This window comes from Pieris napi, chromosome Z (assembly GCF_905475465.1).
Source record: "Pieris napi chromosome Z, ilPieNapi1.2, whole genome shotgun sequence".
Lineage (NCBI taxonomy): Eukaryota > Metazoa > Arthropoda > Insecta > Lepidoptera > Pieridae > Pieris > Pieris napi.
Window position 1 is genome coordinate 2,617,585 of NC_062259.1, and position 18,944 is coordinate 2,636,528.

Here is an 18,944-nt window from a genome sequence, read left to right on the forward strand (position 1 = left end):
ACCAGACTCAGACTAACTCGCCCATCCGATCCACCAACGCTAAACCGATGTGAGACGCAGTATGCGTTCTGTCCCGCTCTAACGCGTATTGGCCGCACCTATATTACGTCATAGTGTGTTAGGTTTATTTCATTACGAATTTCTTGATTCGGTCGCCTCAGTCAAAGCCCACGATTAAACCTATGCAATAGCTTAAAATAAAGACATGAAAGTGATGTAATTGCCTATATTAGGCAATTTGCACTGAAATAAAAAGGATTTGATGTATTATTTTATATTATAATGAAAGATTTGTGCTTCTACTATTAAATTTAGGTTATATTTTATAGTAATAACCACATAGTTTCAGAATAACAGCTACTTAAATATAGTGATGTAACGGACCATTTTATGCGTACTGTTTTACTAAAACTTGGTTATTGTGAGATATCTTGATTTAATTTACTAAGAAACTTAACAGTAAATTTATCACTATTTATTTTATCAAATGAACGTAAATTTTAATCAAAATATGAATATTTTTCGTTAGTCCATTACGTCACAAAGCAAAATATATTTTTAATTATGAGTGCGGAAAGCCTGTCATTGCAAAGAGTTCCGACAGTCCTAGTCGGTTAACAGTCGGAACAAGTTGCAATGTCGGTTCCGCACGTGTACTGAACTACTTTTAATACAGTTGCGAAAAAATGAAGCAATTTAATAAAATTATTAAAACACAATGAACTCAACAAACTAATAATTTATTACTTATAAAAGTTATATTTCACATATACATTGAAATTGGTACAGTTTTTTATACTAACTGGGGAAGTTTTAGGTTGCATATTTACTGTTTGAGACATACTATTTTTAATTTCGTATGATTGTTCATGTATATTTAATATATAATATAACAAACAACTTAACTAACAAAGAACATTTTTGGGGAATGGCTAGCGCCATTTCTGGGAATGGGTAGGGTTTGGGTAGGTAAAGGGAATGCCCATACAGCCAAGTCTTCAGTAGATTTTTGAAGTTATACTTATTTAAGCGCGTTATGAAATATTGATGAGAGTGAAATTTTTATGATGCCGTCGCACCGTGACACAAAATTAACAGAATGCTGTTGGTTCTAGGTGGCATGAAAATCGATAATAACTATGTTCTAGTTGTATATTGTAGTATTTTTATATTTAGAACACGCGTATCTTAACAGTACAATTAAACAGTGTGAATAAATAAATTTTATTTTGGTATTTTTATTAAATCAATTTCATATACGACAGTGATAGTATTTGCTAATAATAATTTTATTGATTAATTTTAATATTCATCGGTAATCACTACTGCATTTTAGTTATTTTTTTCCCATACGCCAAAGAAGTATAACTTCTAACGCGTGTACATAAGTACAAACACTTTTTTTTATTGATATGAAATTTAATGAGATTAAATGAAATTAAACCTAACCTAACTCATTGAATCAGATCATAAATCTGATATTAAAACAAATTAGTAGCTTATTTTTAGAAATCTATCTGAAATATATTTGCATGAATCATAAAAACTTCTATGAATTTTTTTAGTAAAATCTTCGTGGTTGGTTTTTTCTTTTTAATAGACATTATTTTGACAGAAGAAATCACACTAGTTCGGAAAAGGTTAAGAAAAAGCACGAGTATATCATAGCCCACATCCCGAACGCTATACGTTCCTGCAATACGTCACTTTTTGAGCTACTGTAATAAAAAAATATAACTTCGCCCATAGACATCATATAGCATCATGTAAGTTATGACTAATAAAATAATGATAATTTTTTAAACTAATAGGCAAGTGGGTGATCAGCCACCCGTGTCACACTCCGTCGGTCTAAGGCAAGCCAGTTTCCTCACGAACGAGCGTTTAATGTACACATAGACAGTTCATCGGTACACGGCTGGGGTATGAACCACAGGGATGAGAATCGCAAGCTGAAACCACTAGGCCCACACTGCTCTTCCTAATTAAAATATTCAACCAAATTTATTCTTGTATAAATTCAAATGACAAGCCCAAAGCGTCTTTGCACAGACTAAAAACATTACAATTAAATAAAACGTCATTTTTGACAAATGACAGATAATTAATGTCAGAAATGTAATTATTTCTTTATGTTTTAATTCCTTCTTTTATCGACTATATTTCAATGGTAACCCTTTATTGTGGTAAGCCTGCTGGTAAAATCTTTCAATCATTTCGCTTCATTAAATTTTAACGGGCCCTTGTTATGAAGACCGGACCCAAAATAATGATTTCCCAATTCCAATTGTGACGTTTCGAATATTTTTGTTAGAAATGACGAGCCGTTTTAAAATGCGCATTTCTGTGCACTGTATGAAGGGTCATGACCCAGGCACAGAATACAGCTGAAATCTTGACTCAATAGTTTTAACAAACAGACTTTTACTCTATGGTACTCCCGTATTGTCATAGATTGAATTGTCTGATTTCGCGCTAAAAAATCTTTTCCATCTAGGTTTATCGAGCTAGACTATACTTAAAGAAATAATTGTTTTTCTTATTGCTTCGTTATCGTTCTTTCACAATTAGAAATAGTTTATTGTGTAGATCAAATAAATATCATACATAACCATAACATATAATAGGTTTTTACTTTATTTTCCAATTAAACACAAACATGACCAAAGAGGATTTATACTATAAATAAAAAGTATTTAGTCTATAAGGGCTCTTGTTGAATAAAAATTAACAAATTTAATTGACAAGCCACACGTTTCCCGCGCTTTGGATTAAAGATAATTCGTTGAATTTAATACAAAGCGCGGGAAGCGCGTTACTAAATTTGACAATTTGCATGACGTTGTATATGACTTGTCAGATTTTACAATTTTATTTTTAAAATATTATTAACTGTCTTACTTGTATTCTATAAAAAATTTGGTTGATGGATCACAAAAAATATAAACAATTTATTCAAAATTAAATTAAAAATAGTTCACAAAAGACAGTCATCGTTTATCGAAAAAAAACTATAACGGATACCCATGCATATTCTCCTTAGAACAAGTATTACTTAACTTCGGAAATCGTTTGATTGAATTCTGAAAAACATTTCCAACACAATATTTCTCAAAGTTTTGATTGATTATGAGTGATCATAAAACTTCGAAAATAATATACACTAGCTGGTGCCCGCGACTTCGTCTGCGCAGGATTAGTGTTTCGAGTAGCTTATATTAGCGTGGCGTAGAAAAGTACTAACATTTTAACATTAGTGTCTTTGGTCAACACTTTTTTGTCCGGTTTGGGCTGTTTTGTAACAGGGTTTGTCTGAGAAATATCAAAACTGAACCTTTCCAAAAAATATCGGGTACTCGTGAGCATCATAAAATCTATGCGTGTCCAGAACTCTAGTGAGCCGGCCATCGTTCGCCTGAATAACAATGTCCCAAGACGCAGTTTGTTCCTTATTAACTACTACGACAGCTATTTTGTTTGTGGTCGGTCATTGAATCGTCTTTCGTGGTCACCACGTGGTAGACTATCTGGTTGTATCTCTGCCTTGTTATTAATGTCTGCCAATAACTAAATTTGGGCCTATATTACTTTAAGCACAATGCGTTTTGACGTGACAACGTCTTATAATTCGATGGAGCTGGCTGCACGCACGAAAAAACATGACGCATGCGGTGTTACCTCGCTCTGAGGCGTTCCATTTAAGGCTTGAAGTGCAAGCGAGAGCGCGGAACGAGCGACAAAGAGGCACAATCGGCCTCCGCGTTCGGCAACATTCGTTCGTTAAAAAATTGAGATAATTGTATTTATGCGTAGAAATAAATGAAACTTGATCTATTCAATTGTGATTTCCATTTAAGTACCTCCTTCTCTATATATTCAAAATAAAAATATCTATCAAACAAATAAAATAAAAAAATTCTTTTCAAAAAGCAACCATTCCATCAGTATTTTCTTATGACGTTGTCACGTTCAACTATCGTCAGTAAACCGACTTTACAGAAAACCGATTTTTTTAACAAATCGCTAGTGCCTTGAAAATTCGCATAACGGACACAACCGTCAATTTCGTCTGCACTCACGCGTCCGGCTAGTGACCAGTGTCCACGTTCGGGTCGCGACTCGCGCAGTCAGTAGTGCGCACTCAGCTATGAGCGATTTCTTCCCCTCTCACCCGCCGTGCGTCGGACTGGTGATTTATAAAGATATTGCGAATTGTCTAGGCCTATGTGTTATTCTGATGTATAAGCTGTATTATTGTAAAGTTTTATTAAAATCCATTCAGTAGTTTTTACGGGAAAGAGTAACAAACATCCATCCTTAAAAACATTCCCATTTATAATAATAATAGGATTTTCTCAACGCTTTAGTCTTGGCTTCTATGATTCCTTAATAGGAGAAACATATTTTCCTTAATTATAACAAACTATTAAAACGTTTTAAGTGTTTTTCTCACTTATTTACAGTCCAGTCTCAATAGGTAGACCGCTTTAAACTGTCGCGTGATCGACCCCATTGTTAAAATGGGTCAGACCCTAATACCAAAATACCACGCGTTCGAGCTTATAAAATTATTTTAAATTGCCAATAAATTAGTTTTTTAATTAACTAGTGTTATACTATAATTAAGTACAGCTTGAGGACTGTGAAATGTGTGTTTAAATTTATATGTAATAAATTTCAGGATTATCTGTATAGTATTTATTATAGACTTTCTTTCTATGTGCGCATTTAACATTCGCTCGAACGGTGAAGGAAAACATCGTGAGGATACCGGCTTGCCTTAGACCTTAAAAGTTGCCGGCGTGTGTCAGGCACTGGCTGATCACCTACTTGCCTATTAGTTTGAAAAATGATCATGAAACAGATTCAGAAATCTGAGGCCCAGACCTAAGGAGGTTGTAGCGCCACTGATTTTTTTTCTGCGTACAAAGTCCCCGTAATAGTGGCTTCACGATTATTCGATCACCTACTTGCCTATTAGATTGACAAATCATGAAACAGATACAGAAATCTGCAGCCCAGACCTAAAAAAGTTGGAGCGCCACTGATTGTGTTTATGATCTATGCGTTTCAGTAGTCTTTGACGCTAATCTGCCTTGTCTATGATGTTGGGAAAATGTCAGAATAAATGTCAAGTTGTCTTTTGTTTCGTGTTACTCTCTAAAATAAGTTTTTTTTATATCTCATTAATTAATGCACCAACTGGAACTGTTGATGTTTCTGTGAACATATATCACATATAAGTCAAATTAACAAGAGTTTTTCTCAAAAAAATCAAAATGGCGTGTAGCGTTTTATTAAATACAAAGTCATCACAATATAATAACCTAAAATGATGACTTGCTTAACTTATATTAAATATTTTCATAGCTCATTAATCATTCGAGACAAAAAACATTTTTTGTCCTGCTCACTCTAATTATGGATGACAAGAGTGTGGCTTACCCTGATTTCGTGCGACGTGCGAACTTCGTTTTGCGGACCAACGTGTAGAGAAAAAGAACTTTCTGCTCCACTCCTGAGAGTCCTGCCGTTTCCTCCATCCTAAAGAGAACATCCTCAATCAGTTTAATGGTATCGCGCGTTTGGCCTTGACAGCTCTGCACGGGCTGTTTTGGCGAGCGTAGCTATGATAATATGTTTTTCCCATGACCAGCTCAAGGGCGTCTCCTCCTCGGATTCGGCTTGGCCGTCGTGAGTGTGATACTCGCCTATAGGGCGGGAAGGAAGCTCACTGGAGTGCACGAAGTATGTATAGCACCCCGCCTTCCTCGATGAGGGACTGGCCTGAATCTCGATGTCGTATATAGGCATTATACAGAGCTTTTCTGTATCTGTTTCATGATTTGTGATCAGCCGTCAGCGTCAGAGGAGGTCCTCACACGCCGACTTGGGTCTAAGGCAAGCCGGTTTCCTGACGATGTTTTCCTTCTTCGTTCGAGCATTTCAATTCGCCTAAAAAATCGAAATGAGTGAGTGAATGAGAAACATGTTGGTAGTGAAATAGATAGTGTTACTATAAATAATGCTTGTTTAGATTTCACTTGAACATTGATCTACTGCTGACACGGCTCACGTGGCTTTTCCAATAACAGCTGAAAGTAACAACAGCTCACGAGAGTAATATTATGTGTGAATATGTGTAAGTAGTATTTAAGATATATTAAATAATAAATCAGATTTGATTGCTCCGTATTATTCATTTCTCGCTTCCTCTCAAAGAGGCGACATGTCAACTGTCATTTTATAAAACCCTGACATATTCAAAATGGCCGCTGCGTGATTCGCCATATTAAGAAATTGCAAGGGTATGTTGAATACTATTTTCCAAGTAAAATATGTTTTAAAAGGTATACGTTACAGTAGGTATAAAATATCAATAAGAAATGTTTTTTTTTTATAGAACAGGGGCAAACGGGCACCAGGCTAACCTGATGTTAAGCGTTAAGAATCGGTACGCCCTTGGAATGACTCTACGTCGAATTAGTCCGGAAATACCTACCGCCCATGGACACTCTCAATGCCAGAGGGCTCGCGAGTGCGTTGCCGGCCTTTAAGGTGATAGGGGTGCAATTTCGTACTCTCCCTCGACAAAGATGAATATCACCTGCAAGTATTAATCCAAAGAAAATGTGATAAATATGGAAGGGTTATTAGGTTTAAACAGTGTTTAAATCATGCATCATTTGTTTTCAAACAGCTAATTCATGACAGCTTCTGCCCGAACACACTTCGAGTAGCCTATTTTTATTTCCTAGGTCCCATTACAACTCATCATCTAAAGACATTACGCTAGCTTAAGCTAATATGTAAATACAATACTTCAGCGTCGAATTTGACAATTGTATAGGCTTTTGTTGGCCGTCAGACTTGTGAAGCTTGTCTTGTCTTGTGTCAGATGCAGTAACTCTACTGCAGTCGTATCGTAACGAAGCTACGATTTCTACCAACTAGCTTTACTCTGGATCTTACCCATTATAATTAATTGAGTAGTATTAAGTTAGTACCTACTTCAATTAATACTAAACTACCTGGTAATGATCATGGTGCAAGAAGTGTCCCAGGCACGACTAGAAAGAGAGGCAGGATACTACTGGAAAGAAATGCATAGGACAAAAAGAAAAGGAAAAGATATGGAGGTGGCTCCTGGCTAATTAAGCCAGCCTAGCTCCATCCAGAAGCTCAGAAGTTGGGACCTTTGCAGGCTTCACGTAGCGACCTCACTGCTCCGAGGATTTCTGCTAGAACTGTGGCTTCCACGCATTTTATAACCAAGTGGCTGACTGATTTCTCTGCACTCAAACTGCTTCTGCATAGTCTTCTCGCTGTCTCTTTAATAAAGAGACAGTCAGTGACCCGTAATTGTCCCTATCGTTGTTCTGAGAATATTTCTTTAAAGGCTTAGAAGTTGCTTTGTGACTAGCGGGTTTACTGCTAGCAGTGCCTTGAATTGCTGGAAGAGCAAGAGAAGAAGCGGATACGGGCCATCCGGCATCAATCCGGAACCCCTGGCAAGCTGGTCGGCGGCATCATTGCCGATTCGCTGTGTCCTTTTATCCACTCTAGGATAACCCAGTTTATCAGGCTTATTGCCTCCAGTGCGTGGTGACACTCCAGTATCACCAGTTTGTTGTTCGTCTAAAAGAACACTAAACTAATACTTATATTAAGAAATCGAAACTATATTATTGTATGGATTAATTAACAATAATAATAAGGGCTTCGATAGAAGTATTCAAAAATAAAAGTTTCTCCTGTTGTTCAGAATATGAACCCCACTTATGCTGTATGTTTGTAGGGTTGGCACACAAGTAATGTACAATTTAAATGTTGAGTTTGGCAGGGAAGAATGAAAGTAGAAATGCCGAAGAGACCGATAAGCATGTTTTTTTTAATAGAACAGGGGGCAAACTAGCAGGAGGCTCACCTGATGTGAAGTGATACCGCCGCCCATGGACACTCTCAATGCCAGAGGGCTCGCGAGTGCGTTGCCGGCCTTTTAAGAATTGGTACGCATGTGTGGTGTATGATGATAGTATAAGTAATAATACAGCGTGGTTAAAAGAGAAGACAAGAATATGAAAAGGTACAGAAGCAGTGAACAAGTAGGATGTACAAGGCAACAATTGTGAAGTTGTTCAAATCCAGAAGGCACTAGTGAAGGGAGAGGTCAAACTACCTAAAAGAAAAGTGAATGTCATGATAGTGAATGAAGAAAGAGAGATAGCGGACCGTGGCAAGTGGAGATCCGTGGTCAGTACCTGTCATAAATTGTTGTGATCTGGAGCAAATCCAGGAGGTACTAGTAAACATGTTACTACATGTCATTTTTAACATGTTAAATGAAAAATTTACTTTATTTATTATTTGAAACCTAGTCTTGCGATCAAGGCTTCAAAAAAAAAGAAACTCTAGTCTAGTACTGCACAGGTTACATTCAATAGTTAATTCTGTCATTGCATAGAACATCATTAGCTCCTGTCAGCTGTCAGTAGTAGGTATATTATATTCGAAATGTTATAAATTTAATTGATTTAATTAATTTATTTATACATATAATAATAATAATAAGCCTTTTTATTTCCTGTTTTACAATAGTTGGTAGTTGTTATATTAAAGTAACAAAAATATTGACTTTGTTAGTAGGTTAGCTAAATTATGTTAGTAATATATATTTATATTATTTGTTTACCAGGAACCCCGGTTTGGGTAAAGGTCTCCTCCAAAGATGCCCATTTATACATATAAGTAATGACAAAACAATATTCTTATTGCATTTATTACCTGAAATAATGTCCCCCGGAAGTCTCTGTATAAAGGAGATTAACTGAAAAACTACCCAACGGATTTTTATATAGTTTTCCTTAATAGATGGATAGATAAATCACAAAGATTTTAGTGTATAATTATTTATGGATTTATGTAAATTGACTAATAAATAACTATTCTTGTTTGAGTAGGTATGTGTCTTGTTATAAAATGGCTCTCAGTCGCGTCTATATGAACGCGATTCATTCAAAAACTACTGATCGCATTTTAATATAGTTGTCACCAGTAGATAGCGTGATGTATAAGGAAGGTTTAAATATATAATTAATTATAGATTTATGTAACTTAACAAAAATATAACGATTTTAATTCAGGTAAAATATTGTGCAGCCCTAACACAGTGACCGCGCCATGTTCTCGTTTATTTTTATTTGCACGAATATTATATTTTTTTAAAACGTTTTCACATTCTCAAGTTCGTTGTTAGTAAAAGTTTACATGGCTTTGTTATTTAGTCGTATTCAAATATTTTACTAATAAGCATTGTTGAGTTAAATATATCTATATAAGATACATAAACGAGACTCTTGTATATTAAAATCCATGTATATGTATATATCTATCCACTTATGTTCATATTCTACGCAAGCGCTACAACCTTTTAGGTCTGGGCCTGTTTTTTGTTTCATGGGGCAAGTAGGTGATCAGCCTTTGCCTGATAGGGCCTAATGTATTACGATTTCATTCGTACAAGCAAGTGTTACGTGCACATTGCACAATCGTTTGGTGCACGGGCATCGAACCTAGGCCCTCAAATTAACTAGTTAATTACGTATTATATTTTAAGCTACTAAACTGACTTTTATATAGTTTATTAATAGATAGATAAAGATGAGAATTTGGTGTATTATATTTATATATTTATTATGGTTAACTATTGTTAAAGTCGCATCCTGTTATAAAATAGCCCTCGGTATATGAACGAGATTAACTCATAAACTACCGAACGGATTTTTATATAGTTTACACAAATAGAGATCGATTAGATAGAGAAAGATTTTGTTATATAATTTAGTAGTAATTTTTGTTTAACTCGTATTTTTCATAAGCGCGAATGAAGCTTAGAGGCTTTTAATTTAAGACATTTAGCATAAGAATTAAGAAAATAAAAATATTTTTTTAAATAATCGTTTTATGTTCCGTTTGTCCGATTTTAGACGCAGAAACCTGTTTCTAGTTGGGCCGTGACCTTTAGTGATGCGTGGTTTGTACTTGTCGATACAATTTATCGATCAATATGAATTTATCGATCGAAATTGCGTATGGTGAAATTAACTTTCTAATAATAATAAACCCATTTTTATTTCCCATATCCTTCATTTACATTTAGAAATATGTTAGTAGTTATTGCCAGTAAAAATCAAATAAATTAGACCTTTTTAGGTCTGGGCCTCAGATTCTTGTATATATGTTCCATGATTATTTGTCAACCTAATAGGCAAGTAGGTGATGAGCCTCCTGTGCTTGACATACGTCGACGGGTCTAAGGCAAGTCGGTTTCCTCACGATGTTATCCTTCGTACGAGTGAGTTATAAATGCGCACACAGACAGTCCATTGGTGCGGAGCTAGGGATCGAACCTACGACCTCATGAAACTCGCATTCTGACGCCTAGTCTTCATTTTTTCTTTTCATAGTTTTAAATTATTGTTTCAAACATATAATTTTCTTGGACAAGACCATTGATACAAAAACCGTAGTAGTAGTAGTATTAAATGCACACATAGACAGACAGTCTATTGGTGCACAGCTAAGGGCTCAGGGATGAGAGTCGCACGCTAAAGCCACTAGGCCAACAGATATTAGTCACCTGTAGATAAAGGCCTCCTCCAACCCTTTCGTGACGTCTCTGTCTATAGGTAAGGGTCTGTAGGTTCGGTAATACCTACCACCCATAGACACTTTTAATATAAGTCTTATCAGTGTTTTAATATTTAGTTAATGCGAAACAATACATACAAATTTAACATTCTACACATGTGTGTGAAGGATATGAATCACCAAATAGTTTGATTTATTTAAATAAAATATTGTATTTCAATGAATTATCGATACATACTCCCAACACTATTGCACGCGTCTTTGTGTTTCATCTTTTACACCTTAACACCTCTCTTTCTATACACCCGTCCCTTTCTATTAACAGTGCATAAAATCTTTCAAATATCCCGTGCGTATGGCTTAAAAATGTGCTATCACTGCCATGACTTCATACACTAAATCGCGATATCGAAATATTTTCCGCTGGGGATATATCTAGACGACATCTTGGCTTAGTTGGCCCGCCCCATCTAATGTCCTTTCTAGTAGGCACTTTCATTTGCCTTCTGGTAACTATCCCTCCAGTTAAGATGATATGATGGTGATGGTGAATTTAGTTATTTCGACATTGTATTTGCGTGTTGTTCCCACGAGAATTTATGTGCGTTCTCCTATTTCACCATGCCTACTGCTGATAGAGGATACATCTTTGTTTTTAATTTATTTTATTATTAATAATTACTTATGCCATGCCATGGTGTAATGGTTGCAGCTCCATACAAACATTGTGTGAAACTAAAAACTTGGCGATTGAAAAGAGTGGCGGAGAGGTTATTGCCACTTCTTCTCTTCCGTTCTACGCCCTTGAGAACTGGCAGTAAACGTAAACTTAGAAGCATTTCATAAATATTTATTTTTTGACGTGCATAAGTGTACATTATTAACCTATATAAAATGATTTTGATTGATTAAATGATCTTGAATGGTTAATTGGGAAGGGTTAGGTCGCTACTATATTAAGAGAGATAGTTTTGGACATATATCCTGTAGAAAATACATCTTTATTAATATTAGTATAGGCCATTGGAAACTGCAAACAAAAAAGTAAATCAATTCCATATTTCAATTTGCTGGGACGGGACAGCTGTCCATACATTCCGTTTAATATTAAAATAATTTTGTGCTTCACCAATGCTCAGTGGTTTCAGCATACGACCTCAGCAGGGTCGTAGAACTCGCTCGTTGAAAAACATCGTAATACAATTAGACATAATCAGGCATAGATCACCTAATTGCCTCATTAAACATATAAAAGAGGCCCAGACCTAAAAGGTTGTAGTGAATTATAATTAGGTAGTTTAATCCAACTTAGAATCGGTTCATGATCCAATCATTGGGGCATATGGCCATCAGATCATCTGATGTTATCTGCAGCGGCCCAGAAGCCAGAAAGCTCGCAAGAGCGTTGCCGGCCTTTTAAGAATTGGTACGCTCTTCGAAGGAAATCGAATTAGTTCACCACTTCAGTGGGCAGCATTTAAAGTATGAGGAAGGATGGTGCCCTTCCTCTGACTTACCTTGAACAGTCCAACCAGTTTCTGGCCCGAAGCTTTTCTTTAATGACTCGCTGTTGGCCTTTAGGGCCTCTACTGCTCAGCTAGGGCTGTTTTGGTGGGCGTAGCTCGGCCGGAATGGGCTCTTTCCCGCGACTAGCACAAGGGCGTCTCCTGCGAGAAGGATTTATCCATCCGATAGTTGTTGCGTTAATCGCGTTCATGGCTGGTGGTATATTTCGCATGTAAAATTTCTTATCTGACGAAATTTCATTAAAAATTTAATCATTGATAAATATTATCAATATAATAAATCTGTTAAAGTATAATAAATCATTTGGTATCGCTTAAATTTATTGTGAACGATAAAGAACTGTCTGTACGGGTCATGTCATTAATTGAATTTGCGAAAAAAAACCACGAAATTATTCGTAACATGACTTAACCCATTTAGGGCCCAAATATGAGTGTGTGTGTGTGGTATTTGACTATTTTCTTTTTTTTTAGACTCTTTTGTCATTTTACTGGTATACGTAATCACGATGTAAGGTCTTATTTATCTATACTAATATTATAAAGAGGAAAGATTTTAATTTTGTTTGTTTGAAATGAATAGGCTCCGAAACTACTGGACCGATTTCAAACCGCTATAAAAGGCTCTTTATTCGTACCTAGGTATTGATACTTATCAAAATAAATACCAACGTTTCACATAAGCTACAATTTAATGGCATAACCACCAAAAAGGCACGGTGGATTGGTGTTCTCCTGCCGTTTCTCTTGAATAGTTTACTACTATGTAATATAACAAAAATCTTAGCCACAGCAACGCTTGGCCGAGTCTACTAGTGTTATTAATAAATAAGTCGATATATATTTTAACGTACATTGACGAAATTAAAATTTTTTTTCGTTTCCTGTAATGTTGTACTATGTATTTTAATAGTTAATAACTAGCAACATCTACAATCTACGTCTACTATAACTGACGATGACGTCACACCTTAAAACGCGCTATCGAAGTATTACCAGCTGTGTGTATACAACTTCTTGACCTAAGGGTCAGTCAGAGTTACTATGGCTGCATATTGCAGCCCCCATCTAGGGCCATAAGCCCGCCTCAGTACTGCTGTATCAGCAGGGAAAGAGGGCCTGAACGGGCCTAAACCCATTCGAGGCATGCAGCAGGTGCAAACGGTTCAGATAAAGCTAAAAACTGGGATAGGCGAGGTTCCTTACTTCATGCTTTGCTCTCTCCAGTGAGCTTCCGTCCTGCTGTTAATTGTTTAGGCGATTAACTTTAAAAAAAACGTGTCTACTTATGTACACGCGTTAGAAGTTATACATCTTTGGCGTAACAATATAAAAATCTTTTCAAAAATTTTATTCTACGTTTATAGAAAAAACGACACAATAGAAAAAACTAAAATGTTGACTGTAGCTATCTTCAGGATGTCGGTTTTGTGTGACGGTGTGCGCGCGCATTTTAAAAATTTGCTCTCATAATTTTTCTCTAACGTGCCGAAAGAAGTATAACTTCAAAAATCAGTGGCCCTTTAATCTTATTAGGTCTTGGCCTCAGATTTCTGTATCCGTTTGATTATTTGTCAATCTAGGTGTTCAGCCTCCTGTGCCTGAAAAACGCCGTCGACTTGGTTAAGGCAATCTGGTTTCCTCACGTTTTCCGTCATACCAACGAATGTTAAATGGACACATAGAAAGTCCATTGGTGCACAGTCGGGGTTCGAAGTTGCGACCTCAGGGATGGGAGTCGCACGCTGAAGCCACTTGGCCAACACTGCTCTTGTAAACTTGATACTCTCATAAAAGTGTGTTATCGGCCTTCTGTTTTAATGCCCGTTTACTCACGAGGTTTTGCGTACAAGCGAATATAAAAAAGAATTCACAATATTGTATTAGAAATTATATTTCGCTTAAAAAACTTTGAGTTAAAACCTGTACAACCCGTAAATCCGAGATAAGCGCATTTTATTATATATCATACAATTATATATCTTATGAAGTTGAGATAACGTCGAAATTAGCATGAAATAATTTCCAATCTAAATTTTGGGCGTGCCTTTAACATTGAAATATCATCTGTGAACACGAATATAGACTTAGAGTCAAAAGATATCCTAACAAAAAATTATATCTGTATAAACGCGATTAACTCAAAAAGTGCTGGACGGATTTTTATATGGTGTGCTCCAATAGATAGATAGGTTCCTGAGGAAGGATTAAGTTTATATATCTTTAAGGTTTTATGTATATGTACTTTAATATAATGAATTGACTGAATTATGATGCAACACATTATGTATACTCTATTGTTAGATAACTTTCCTTGACGTTTTTGCCTGGAAGATACCGCTGGCGGGAAACGAACCTGCGGGACGCCCAAAAAGGGCAGTCATCGCATCCCATAGACACCCATTTTAAGTGGGTGCGTTGCCGGCCTTTGAGGGAGGAGTACACTCGTATTTTGAATAGTTGGAGGTCATATCTCTCAGGGAAAACCCCCACCGGGAGTCGAATCCACAGTTCGCTGGTTCTTAAAAGAAAATGCCTTGTGAAACGGACTGTGGAAGACTTCCAACCATCAAGGTGATGTTGATGAAATTTTGAACTTATGACACTTTTGACAAACTTACTGTAGTGAAACACACGCTAGTTGGTTTAACACTGATTTATTTTTAAACTACCCTCAATAAGTACATTATAACACCACATCTTCATCCTTATAAATAAAGCTATAAAGCAATCTTAATTAGAATTAACATCTAATAACTTACCTGTAAACACATAAAATGGAGGTAAGTACCTACTTACAATAACCTAAGTACTTTGTTACATTAGGTAGGTAGGTATAGAATACAGAAACTATTTTTATTCTATTAATCCATCCTCCCCTATAAAGTTCATCAAACACTGCAATTGTGTCTCATGCTCGCCACCATTTTCCAATCCTTCCTCGCTATTTTCTCCTTCTTCCCAGATTTCTGGTGGGCGTCCTCTCTATTTTCTCCTCGGAAGAAGAGTTAGAGACCTCCCTAGAGTTCTTTAAACTGAACAGCTTGAGCTTAACATAAATTAAACGGCTTTAAAAATAATTCGGCTCTTACATAATTTCCTTACATACATAAAACCCGAATCATGTCTGGCGAGTCGACTTAATTGGATACAACACAAACATACATCAAAATGAAATGTAAGTTGAACTCCGTGGATCAACAGAGATCTGCTACAGCTGAAAGCCAGCACAGGAAAGGGAGTGCTGGAGGGTACCCTCCGAATTGGCTTGATCGATTTTTTCTGTTTTTTTTTTGTAATAGTGATATAAGTGAAACTTCTTTATGAGGGTAGATTTTTAAAAAAACGTCACGAAGATGTGCAGCGTTTTTGTCGAAGAAAAAGGGAGAGAGCGGTTGAGACCGATTGAGAGAGAGTGAGAAGGGTGAATTACCTTATAGAAATACTATTTTTAAAATTAAAATTTCCTTAAGAGTATTTATGACATATTAATATTTTATATTTTATGCAAAATAATTTATTGAAATCTCAAATGACGAATTGTAAATTAAAATGCCACGTGTTTTTATTATCGAAGATATAAATTTAAAAAATTAAATATATAATTTGTATTAATTTTCAAGACTTTTAATATTTTAATGATAACAATTATGTTATCATTAAATTATTATTAATTAATATCTTCCTTTTTGCCTCCATCTAAGTCTCGGAAATCTAAAGCTTTATATTTGTATAAATATGAACAAGTCTAATAGGCAAGTAGGTCACACGCTGTCTATTTCTCAGGCAAGCTGGTTTCCTCACGATGTTTTCCTTCGTACGATCGAATTTTAAATGCGCACATAGATAGTACGTCCACTGGTGACTGTGCAGTCGGGGATCGAACCTACGACCTCAGGGATCGTCGCATCACCTAGTCTTTTAAGCATTTCTCACCAATTTTATTTGTATCAGAGGTAAAGTTATATCCGTTGAAAAGAATGAATTTTTTATCTCCAAAACATAGGTTGATGCCGACACGCCACGCCCTATTAGTCCATAATTATAGCATTGTGGTAATAAATATTAGTAATAATTTGGCTACCTTTTTTAACCAACTTAAAAAACGAAGGAATGTATTTTTTTCGTCTCCAATCTGTTATCGTTCAATACTTTATAGTCTATTTATCTAATAGATACATTTCTTAATATTAAGGTTTTTTATATGCAAGCAATCGAAATTTATTTGTGGCAAGTTTTTTGCTTTCTTTTATAGAGGTGACTAAACAAGCCTGATGGAAACGATGACATACAAAAAGGGCAGGCATCGCTGCCCATGGATACCCATATAAGTGGGTGAGTGGTTGACTTTGAGGCAGGAAGTATACTCTTTTTCAATTTCCATATTTCAGTCAATTGAACTGTACGCATTTCCAATACACAAATAGTATTTACAATATTCTTAACCTACATAGTAATAATAATAATAATTTCAAAAGTGTGCTGGACCTTTAATACTGGCATGTCCTCGCTGTATTGAGCGAGAAGAGAAGAGGTCTACTAGACGCCAACATAAATCTTTAATTGGCTGTGTACTTGAACCAACCAAGAGTCTACTCCAAAGGGAACGAAAAACAAAGAGTCGAGGATATTAAAAAAAACTTAATATTCCCGACTCTTGTGGTGCGGGACCTTACGGCGAAAGTCCAGTATTGAAGTTAGACAATGAATCAACCGTAAAGCTCGCGCTAAATCAACGCTATGAGTACCATAAGCGTACTAAGCACATTAAACTTAAACATTTCTTCATTAGAGAATGTGTTAGCAATGGAGACTTTACAGTAGAACATATTTCCACAGAGCTACAGTTAGCCGATATGCTAACTAAACCATTGTATGGCCCTAGATTAAAAGAACTTTGCTTACAATTGGGTTTAAAGAATTAATATACATATATTCTCTAAAAACTTAAGAGGGTGTCAAGTATGTATATACTGGCATACAAGAAGTTGCCTCGTTATAAGAAGAATATAGTTTGTTTTAAAAATGTCTTACAGAAAAGCATTGTATTTCTTTAATATAAATAAAACCTTAAATCCTGATCTATCTTTCGTATCGACTCGTAAAAATTTACATGGACGTATTTACACTGAAGCCACTACGCCAACAATGCTATGATGATATGATTTGCTTAGCCTACGTTTTCAGTACATACCAACATAAATATATTTCTATGCTATCCCATAGAGACTGTTCGCTTTTCACTCCATAAAAGCCTTAATAAGAGTTCCAATAATACTGGAGTTTGTCCAGTCTTCGAGTCTCGAGATCTATGGTTTATCAAAATTATATTGATAACATAGTTTTTTACATATGATAAACTGCGTCATTTAACGCGAAGCAATTAATATTTTAAATGGGATGTCTGTTTTTGACATTTTAAACACAATGCACGGGAAAATGTAACGAAATTTTCGTTGAAATATTTTAATTACACAATTTATTTTTTGTTGTACCAACTGACATGTTGACAGGTACAGTGTTGGCCTAGTGGCTTCAGCGTGCGACTCTCATCCCTGAGATAGTAGAACCCCGTGCACAAAAACTTTCTAATTTATTCATTCCTATAAGAATATTTCCTATATTCTATTTGCAATACAATTATTAAACAAAAACATATTGTAATTATATAGACACATAAAACTAATAATAAAATAATATACATTGAAATAAATAACTAAACTTAACATAAACTAAGATATATCATTAAAAGGAGTCCCTTTAGGCAAGGTTCCGAAGATACTGGCAGCGTTCCCCCTTTGAATTGCTAGACTAATTCTTTATCCGAGGTAGCTGCCAGATCTTCGGTCTCCTGTGATGTCGACTAACCTTTTTGAAATTTCTTTAAAAAGCCTTAAAGCGCTAGGACCCCACGGACCAAGGGTCTCGACACCGAATGGGACAAAATCATATTCTGAGCCCAGACCCCTGTATTTGCATGCTTTATTTTTTTCAGCCACTTCACAAGCCGCACCAGCTCTGTAGTTGGTTTCATAAACTTTCTAATACATTTAACATTCGCTCGTTCGGAGGAAAACATCGTAAGGAAACCGCATTGCCTTAGACCCAACACGGCGGCGTGTGACACAAGAGGCTGATAACATACTTGCCCATTAGATTGACAATCATGAGATAGATTAAGAAATCTGAGGACCAGACCTAAATAGGTTGTAGAGCCACTGATTTATGTATTTTTAACATTCGTCGAAAACAAAGCTTAAAGATGGACTGGAACTACTGGAAAGAGATGTATAGGACAAAAGAAGATCGACAGATGACGTAATCGAACCAGCGGGAAAGAGCTGGTTCAATGTTGCTGAAGATAAAGAGAAATGGAAAGATATGGAGGATAGAGTAGGAAGAGGCTTTTACGCTAAAAGGGGCCATACATCAAATACTAGAACACTATGTATGTATGTAGTGAGAAGCCCTCGTGGGATCAGAGCTTCAAGGTGGTGGTGTTGTCTCAAAGTTAACGGGCGTCTGGAGGCAACACCACTTTGAGAGTAAGCGAGAAATTAATAAGACAGAGCAATCAAACTCACTCTCAAAATATCTTTATTCATATTGGTAAACAAGTACACTTATGAACGTCAAAAAAATATAAATTAATTGTAAATTTACATTTACTACCAGTTCGCAAGTTAAGGGCGTAGAGCGAGCATGAAAAACCGGCAAGAAACTTTCGGCCACTCATTTTTATCGCTAAGTTTTGGGTCATACAAATCT